The sequence below is a fragment of the Carassius carassius genome, chromosome 42 (assembly GCF_963082965.1).
Source record: "Carassius carassius chromosome 42, fCarCar2.1, whole genome shotgun sequence".
NCBI lineage: Eukaryota > Metazoa > Chordata > Actinopteri > Cypriniformes > Cyprinidae > Carassius > Carassius carassius.
The window spans coordinates 9,812,622-9,822,434 of NC_081796.1; the positions used below are offsets into that span (position 1 = coordinate 9,812,622).

General features: G+C 36.6%; 1 long non-coding RNA gene across 1 annotated transcript; it reads left to right on the forward strand.

Moving 5' to 3' along the window:
- The first annotated feature begins 5,279 nt into the window (after positions 1 to 5,279).
- On the forward strand, positions 5,280 to 7,244 carry LOC132123837 (uncharacterized). The gene is made up of 3 exons (XR_009426693.1): positions 5,280 to 5,906; positions 6,172 to 6,579; positions 6,802 to 7,244. It is a non-coding gene; the product is annotated as an uncharacterized LOC132123837 (long non-coding RNA).
- The last annotated feature ends 2,569 nt before the right edge of the window (positions 7,245 to 9,813 follow it).

The window sequence follows — 9,813 nt, forward strand, 5'->3', positions numbered from 1 at the left end:
TTGATGGTTGCTCTGTCAATTCTTCGTCATCAGTTAGGAACCTAGGTGTGCTACATGATCGCAATCTTTCCTTAGAAAGCCACGTTTCTAGCATTTGTAAAACTGCATTTTTCCATCTCAAAAATATATCTAAATTACGGCCTATGCTCTCAATGTCAAATGCAGAAATGTTAATCCATGCATTTATGACCTCAAGGTTAGATTATTGTAATGCTTTATTGGGTGGTTGTTCTGCACGCTTAGTAAACAAACTACAGCTAGTCCAAAATGCAGCAGCAAGAGTTCTTACTAGAACCAGGAAGTATGACCATATTAGCCCGGTCCTGTCAACACTGCACTGGCTCCCTATCAAGCATCGCATAGATTTTAAAATATTGCTTATTACTTATAAAGCCCTGAATGGTTTAGCACCTCAGTATTTGAATGAGCTCCTTTTACATTATAATCCTCTACGTCCACTACGTTCTCAAAACTCAGGCAATTTGATAATACCTAGAATATCAAAATCAACTGCAGGTGGCAGATCCTTTTCCTATTTGGTGCCCAAACTCTGGAATAACCTACCTAACATTGTTCGGGAGGCAGACACACTCTTGCAGTTTAAATCTAGATTAAAGACCCATCTCTTTAACCTGGCATACACATAACATACTAATATGCTTTTATTATCCAAATCCATTAAAGGATTTTTAGGCTGCATTAATTAGGTAAACCGGAACCGGAAACACTTCCCATAACAACCTATGTACTTGCTACATCATTAGAAGAATGGCATCTACGCTAATATTTGTCTGTTTCTCTCTTGTTCCGAGGTCACCGTGGCCACCAGATCCAGTCTGTGTCCAGATCAGAGGGTCACTGCAGTCACCCGGATCCAGTACGTATCCAGACCAGATGGTGGATCAGCACCTAGAAAGGACCTCTACATCCCTGAAAGACAGCGGAGACCAGGACAACTAGAGCCCCAGATACAGATCCCCTGTAAAGACCTTGTCTCAGAGGAGCACCAGGACAAGACCACAGGAAACAGATGATTCTTCTGCACAATCTGACTTTGCTGCAGCCTGGAATTGAACTACTGGTTTCGTCTGGTCAGAGGAGAACTGGCCCCCCAACGGAGCCTGGTTTCTCCCAAGGTTTTTTTCTCCATTCTGTCACCGATGGAGTTTTGGTTCCTTGCCACTGTCGCCTCTGGCTTGCTTAGTTGGGGACACTTCATCTACAGCGATATCGTTGACTTGATTGCAAATAAATGCACAGACACTATTTAACTGAACAGAGATGACAAAACTGAATCCAATGATGAACTGCCTTTAACTATCATTTTTGCATTATTGACACTGTTTTCCTAATGAATGTTGTTCAGTTGCTTTGACGCAATGTATTTTGTTTAAAGCGCTATATAAATAAAGGTGACATTGACATTGACATTGACAAAATACAATGATTGAACTTTATAGCTCAAGAACAAAACATTTATAGCTGTATTTATGAACTGCTTAATAATGCCTATTAAATGAGTTCTATTATTATTTTTCACTTTTTCAACTTTAGTTATACTGTAATGTTGTTGTTTCAGCATAAAAAAAGTTCTGCAAAGTTACTAAGCTGAAAGTCTAATTCAAAAGGAAATATTTTATTTAACAAAAAACACTTTTTAAAAACTATAATGAACAAATAGTTTGGACTACAACAAATATTGTCCGGGATTTGTGATATCACAAATATGGACGAATGGGATGAGAATTGGTTGAGCTACACTATAGAAAGCAACGAGTGTGATATATATGCAGTTGACCATGAAGCCTGGAAGAGAAAAACAAAACTCCTTATATTCAGGTGTGAAGAATTATTAGGCATTTTTTCCTTTACTGATAAAATAAGCCCAAAAAAAGAGGTTTAACTCAGATTGAAAAATGTGTTACTAAAGTTATATATATTGTTCTGTGAATGTGATTTCAAAGTCTAGATGATTCGAATTAACCCTTTAACTGCCGTATCCCTTAAAACCTGAGTGCCAGAGGGCTATTGTGAATGCATGTGCCCGCTGGGCACAGTTTACCTGATGCCACCGGGGTGGCGTTGCACTGATGGCTTGAGCCCGCCATCGCTGCTTGCAGCTATATTTATTATTATTATTATTAGGGCTCAAGCCCGAAGGGGCGAAGAGCCCTATTGTTCCCCTAAGGATTATTCTTGTTATTATTAGGGCTCAAGTCTGGAGGGCGAGAGCCCTATTGTTTTCCTTAGGATTATTTTTATTATTATTATTATTATTATTATTATTATTATTATTTTCCAACGTCTCGGGGGCTTTTGGGGCCCTTAACATGCTTAAAAAGTCTTGAAAATTGGCACACACATTGGAACCTGCGGCCATTAGGGCCGGGCAGAGACTGATACACGGGCGTGGCACAGGGGCTCTACAGCGCTCCCTGGAATATGGAGGGCCATATATCATGCATACTTGCTCGTAGACGTATGAAACTCGGTACACATATAAATCTCATCAATCTAAACAACTTTCATTTTGCATATCATAGGCTCCGCCCAACAGGAAGTTGGCTATTTAGGGTTTAGTATTCATATTTGTCGTCAAAGTTTTGGGGGCTTTTGGGGCCCTCAACATACTCAAAAACTCTTGAAAATTTGCACACACTTTGGAATCTGTGGCCTTTAGGAGGCCGCAGAGGCTGAAACCCGGGCGTGGCACAGGGGCTCTACGGCGCCCCCTGGAACACAGTCAGAAATGTTGATGTATAGCTCACACATACTTGCACATATTCATATGAAACTCAGTACACACATAGATCTCATTGTGCCGAACAACTTTCGTATTGCATGTCATAGGCTCCGCCCAACAGGAAGTCAGCTATTTAGAGTTATGTAAAAAGCGCATGCTCTGGAATTTGAAATACTTGTCATAGGTTTTTTACTCGATTGCCACCAAACTCGGTCAACATGATCTCAAGACATTGGGGATGAAAAATTGGCAGGGGATTTTTGATATCTCGAATGGTTTGCTCGTGGCGAGGCGTTGAAATTATGGCGAGAAATGAGAAACAGGAAGTGTCTAATACCATCCACATACATTTCCTGATTTTAATCAAACTTCATCAGATTATTTGTTGTATGATGTCGATCGCATATATGTGACTATTAGGAGTCAAAGTTATAGCGCCACCAACTGGCAGCAGGAAGTGTGTCATTTTCAAAATGCTTTGAATTCAGCATCTTATTTTTACTCAATTTGCTTTAAACTTCATCATTCATCATTCTATTTTGATTTGAATGTGGACTATTTTTACATTTAGCTGTGAATTAATGCATACTGCTCAGAGTAGAGTAACACTATACACACCAAACTTTGTCTACATGATGCCAAAACATTAAGGAACTTAAATTGCCAATGGATTTTGGATAGTTTGAACGGTTTTGTCGTGGTGATTTTTTTTAAATGACCGTAAAAAGGGAATTATTAATTGTCCTGCATTTTTAAATTCCAAACACTTCAAAACCTTTTTTCATACTGAAAAATAAATCATTCTAAATAAATATGGATAGTTTCACGACTTTACAACACTGTATGGATAACAGAAAATTAAAAAACTGTCAGACATCTCATCTCACTCTGTCCCTCTGTTTTGCCCCTACAGGTGCAATTCCCGGACTTTTAGTTTCACTTTTAAATCGGTTAAAATACAAATAAATACTTAGATTTAATTCACACTGACAAGCTAAACCAACATATTTGATTATTACCGGATCAGGGCTCATTAATAATTAATGTGTGGTCAGTGATACGTGAGAAATACGAGAGATGAATCACCGCTCTGAGCAGGAGCGTGTGGAATGACGAGCTCAGAAAAAACGAGTTTATTCTTGTTTTATAGCTATTAAAAACAAAATATTACAGCGATATCACACAATTCACCAATTAGAACACACCAAGAGCTAAATTCAGATGTTTTTGAACTGTTTGTGTGAAAATGAAATATTTGCGGCTGCCTATCTGAAATCACCGCCTCCGATCAGCGCGTACAGTGTCGAGCTCAAAACTAACGAATTTATTCTTGTTTAAGAGCTTTTTAAAATAAAATATTACCACAAATGCACACAATACACCCATTATAACACAACAAAAGCTAAATGCAGGTGTTTGTGACCCGTTTAAAGTCTGAAAGATTTGAAAGCGTGACGGGCAGAATAACATATATCTCTCGAGCTGCAGGATTCTGCCTTTCGTCGTACGAACGAACACATCTCGGACAATATTATTTCAAAATACATAATAGCTTGGCGAATATAAACGAAAACAGCCACGTGAACATAAACCGTTGAGAAATAAATCTGAAGTGGATCTACTGGATTTGAATATTAAGTGACAGCGTTGACCAGCTGCTTCTTGTCTTCAATTTTAATCTATATATAAAAAAAGGAAACTCATTCGTCTTGGCTGCTTTTTTTATGTGTGTACGTATTTACTTATTTATTTATTTATTTATTTATTTATTTATTTATTTTGCTCTAACAAGAATTAATCTATATTTAATTAAATCAAGTACATTTTATTTTACATTTGATTTCTCAATTTCTGCATCTAAACGCCTAAAAACCTAAAACATGCTCTATTATACTATTGTTAGCAATTTCTTTATCGTCCAATTTATCTGGTGTACACACTTTTATTTTCATAATAAACTTGTTTGTTAGATTATAGACAGTTACAGTGGTCTATAATAAATATTAACAGGTTAATATTCAAGCTGTTTAGAATGATTGAAGTAGGCTAATTTTTTTAAATGTTAATCCAAAACAATAAATTAAATAAATAAATAAATAAAAAATATTGGAAAACAATAACTGTTGTACTTTTTTATATATTTTGTATAATTTCATAGTTTATGCATTTATGAATAAATTTAGCCACTCACATAGAAATATCTTAGGCTTTATTTTAACACAGATTGATACAGAACTCAGAAATTTTATTGTGGGTTTATGATAAAATCAGCATGTAAATGAATTCATGCTCCTCCAAGAAGACACAAGTAGTTCACACCAAACTTTTTCAACATGATGCCAATATACTGAAGATGTTAAATTGCGAATGGGTTTAGGATACCTTAAATGGTGTGGCCATAGTGATTTATTAAAGTAACATAAAACAATACAATAGTTATTTTACTATATCTTTAAAAATTTTCATTGTAACTCTGAATCATTTGAAGGAAGCACAGTAAGTTTCATAGCTTTATCATGTTCAGAAACCATCATAAAATTAAAACTATCATAACTTATAAATCAAGCTTGCAATTCTTAGTACCAATAATGGCCACCAGATAGAGATATAGGATTACTTTTAAATAATTATTGTAGAAACGAGTATGATTTAAATCATTTATAGAAATCTTTCAAAGAAAAATAATATGTGTTTTATGTATTTTACTGATGAAATGACCCTCACTTAATTAGAATAACATGCTGAAGTATTGTGAAATACTGTATATTAAGAATAGTTCTTTATAGGCTTTATGGACAGATAAGTTTTGAGTGACTCTTGAAGGATCAGCACCACATCCTCTTTTACCACTGTTTAAAGAATTTATCTTACAGAACAGGTGCGAATGAATTTTGGATAGCTTGAATGGTTTTGTCGTGGTGATTTTTTGAAATAACAGTAAAAAAGGAACCAGTAAATGTCTTTAATTTTATTAAAGTGCAGCTTCTAAACACTTCAAAAAAATGTACACATAGAAGACAAGTCATTCTGAGGAAATATGCATAGTTTCATGACTATACAACACTATATGGATGATAGAAAATTTAAAAACTATCATACATCTGATGTCACTCTGTCCCTCTGTCACTGTGGGTAATGTGTGTGTATGTGTGTGTGTGTGTGTGTGTGTGAGAAAGACAGAGACAGAGAGAAACATCTCAGAGTTAACATCTCTTTAATCACCAGCAGGAAAAAAATCTGTAATTTTGTGTTGTTGTTGTTGTTGTTGTTTTCATCATTACAGCTTAAGAAATATCTTAGGCCTCATCATTTTCTGTCAGTTTTAGGGACAAAAAAACTAGTACAAGTTAATTTGTAATCCTAAACCAGTTAATTTAATTAATTTACATAACACATTAACTGGAAAAGAATTAAGAATTAAAGTGAAGAATTAGGTGTGAAACTATCAGGGAGCATTTAGTCTCCAGCGCCAACATTTTACAGAACTGCCACTTTCCTGGAGTCTCCAGAATTACTCGGTGTCAGGTTCTGAGAGATTTAAGATTCCAAAAAATGATTTAATTAGAATATCATGAAGTACTGTGAAATACTATATATTAAGACTTTATATATAGGCTTTATGAACAGATTAGAGTGACTCGTGAAGGACCAGCACCACCTCCTCTTGTCCGATGGTTTGAGGAATATATTTTCCAGAATCTGGGATTAAGATTTAGGAGCTCATTTTTATTCCATCTCCTTTCCTGAAAAGTTTGTCTTGCAGAATTGACTAAAAATTAATCTTCACATTAATTCCTAATTCTTTTGCAATTCTTTTTGTCAGTTCTTCTCAACCTGTTTTTTTTTTCTTTTTCTTTTCTGACCTCATGACCAGTCAGCATTTTTTGTACAATGGTCAAGTCTTAAATTATCCATTTCTGTATTGCATTTGTGTTTGATATTTCTCATGGGGATTTCATAATTTTCGACTTTACAGTTTGAGTTAAAACTCTTTTTTAGCGCATTTCATCTGTAAAAGAAAATATGCCTAGAAATTCTGCACACATGAATATAAGGAGTTTTTCTCTTCCAGCTTTCCTGGACTATTGTATATCACTCATAAATGATTAAATAAAAAAAATGGTAGTTATTAAGATTGATATGGTTTGGAATTGGTAAAATGTGCTAGGAAGAAAAATCATAATAAAACAATGTTTTAATGTTTAAGTTTGGAATATTAACTGACATGAATGAATGCTATATAAATATTGTTCATGTTAACATAGTTAATGTTTATGAATGAAATCTTATTGTAACGTGTTACTAAAGTTATATATATTGTTCTGTGAATGTGATTTTAAAGTCTAGATGATTCGGATTAACCCTTTAACTGCCGTATCCTTCAAAACCTCACTGCCAGAGGGATATTGTTAATGCATGTTTCCGCTGGGCACAGTTTACCTGATGCCACCGGGGTGGCGTTCGCACTGATGGCTTGAGCCCGCCATCGCTGCTTGCAGCTATATTTATTAGGGCCCGAGCACCCGAAAATGTACATCTGATATGGGTTTCAGAAGTGGGTGTGGCAAAATGGCTCGACAGCGCCACCTATACATGTTCAACGGTGTGCGCCTCGAGCTATGTTTCACGTACATGTATGAAAATCGGTACACACATGTAACTCTCCAATACCTACAAAAAAGTCTCTTAGAGCAAAATTCTAAACCCAACAGGAAGTCAGTTATTTTTAATATTATGAGCAAATTTTGTGTCATTTTTGCCATTTCCATGAGTTGTATTTTAACGAACTCCTCCGAAAACTTATTCAGATCAACACCAAATTTGGTATGCCTAATCTAAAGGCCTTTGCGATGTTAAATTGCGAAGATTTTGAGTTTTCGTTAAAGGGCGTGTCCGTAGCGGCCTGGCGAATTTCGATGATTCGCCATGAAAAATGAAGTTGCTATAACTCAGACATACAATGTCCAATGTGCCCAAAACTTCACATGTTTAATAAGACTCCTGACCTGAACTTATTTACATGCCCATATTCAGTTATAGTCATAGCGCCACCTATAGGCAACAGAGAGTGACATATTTTACACTTCGACAGACTACTTCTAGAAATTTTTTGACATCAATGTCTTTTTTAGGGTCAGTATAATCTAAAGGCCTGTGCAATGTTAAATTGAGAAGATCTTGAGTTTTCGTTAAGGGGCGTGTCCATAGTGCCGTGACAAAATTCAAAGTCTCGCCATGGGAATAAAAGATGTTATAACTCAGGCATAAAATGTCCGATCTTCCCCAAACTTCACATGTGTGATAAAAGTCCTGGCTTGAACAGATCTGAAGGCCAATATTCCATCGGGTTTGGCAAAATGGCTCGATAGTGCCACCTATACACTTTCAACGGAGAGCACCTCGAGCTACGTTTCACGTACATATATGAAAATTGGTATACACATGTATCTCTCCAATACCTACAAAAAAGTCTCTTGGAGCAAAATCCGAAACCCAACAGGAAGTCGGTTATTTTTAATTTTATGAGCAAATTTTGTGTCATTTTTGTCATTTCCATGCGTTGTATTTTAATGAACTCCTCCTAGAGATTAATTCAGATCAACACCAAAGTTGGTATGCCTAATCTAAAGGCCTTTGCGATGTTAAATTGCGAAGATTTTGAGTTTTCGTTAAAGGGCGTGTCCGTGGCGGCCTGGCGAATTTCGATGATTCGCCATGAAAAATGAAGTTGCTATAACTCACACATACAATGTCCAATGTGTCCAAAACTTCACATGTTTAATAAGACTCCTGACCTGAACAGATTGACATGCCCAAATTCAGTTATTGTCATAGCGCCACCTATAGGCAACAGGAAGTGACATATTTTACACTGCGACTAACTTCTCCTAGAAATTTTATGACATCAATGTCTTTTTTTGTGGTCAGTCTAATCTAAAGGCCTGTGCGATGTTAAATTGTGAAGATCTTGAGTTTTCGTTAAAAGGCGTGTCCATGGCGCCATGACGAAGTTCGATGTCTCGCCAAGGGAATAAAATATGTTATAACTCAGGCATAAAATGTCCGATCTTCCCCAAACTTCACATGTCTGATAATAGTCCTGGCCTGAACACATCTGTAGGCCAATATTCCATCAGGTGTGGCAAAATGGCTCGATAGCGCCACCTATACACTTTCAACATAGCGCGCCTCGAGCTCCGTTTCAAGTACATGTACAAAAATCGGTACACACATGTAACACACCAGTACCTACAAAAAAGTCTCTTGGTACGAAATCCTAATCCCAACAGGAAGTCGGTTATTTTGAAATTTCCCTGCAAAATTGGCGTTGTTTTTGCCATTTTCAGGGGTTGTACTTTAACGAACTCCTCCTAGAGATTTATTCGGATGAACACCAAACTTGGCCAGTGTAATCTAAAGCCATTTGCGATGTTAAATTGCGAAGGACTTGAGGTTTCGTTAAAGGGCGTGTCCATGGCGGCCTGACAAATTTCGATGTTTCGCCATGAAAAAGGAAGTTGCTGTAACTCAGACATACAATGTCCAATCTGCCCCAAACTTCACATGTTGGATAAGACTCTTGACCTGAACAGATCTACATGCCAATATTCAGTTATAGTCATAGCGCCACCTATTGGCAACAGGAAGTGAAATATTTTACACTGCGACAAACTACTCCTAGAAATTTTATGACATCAATGTTATTTTTGTGGTCAGTCTAATCTAAAGACCTGTGTGATGTTTAGTTGTGAAGATCTTGAGTTTTCGTTAAAAGGCATGTCCATGGCGCCGTGACGAAGTTTGATGTGTCGCCATGGGAATAAAAGATGTTATAACTCAGGCATAAAATGTCCGTTCTTGCCCAAACTTCACATGTGTGATAAGAGTCCTGGCCTGAACAGATCTGAAGGCCAATATTCCATTGGGTGTGGCAAAATGGCTCGATAGCGCCACCTATACATTTTCAACAGAGTGCATATACACTTTTAACGGAGTGCGCCTCAAGCTATGTTTCACGTACATGTACAAAAATCGGTACACACATGTAACACACCAATATCTACGAAAAA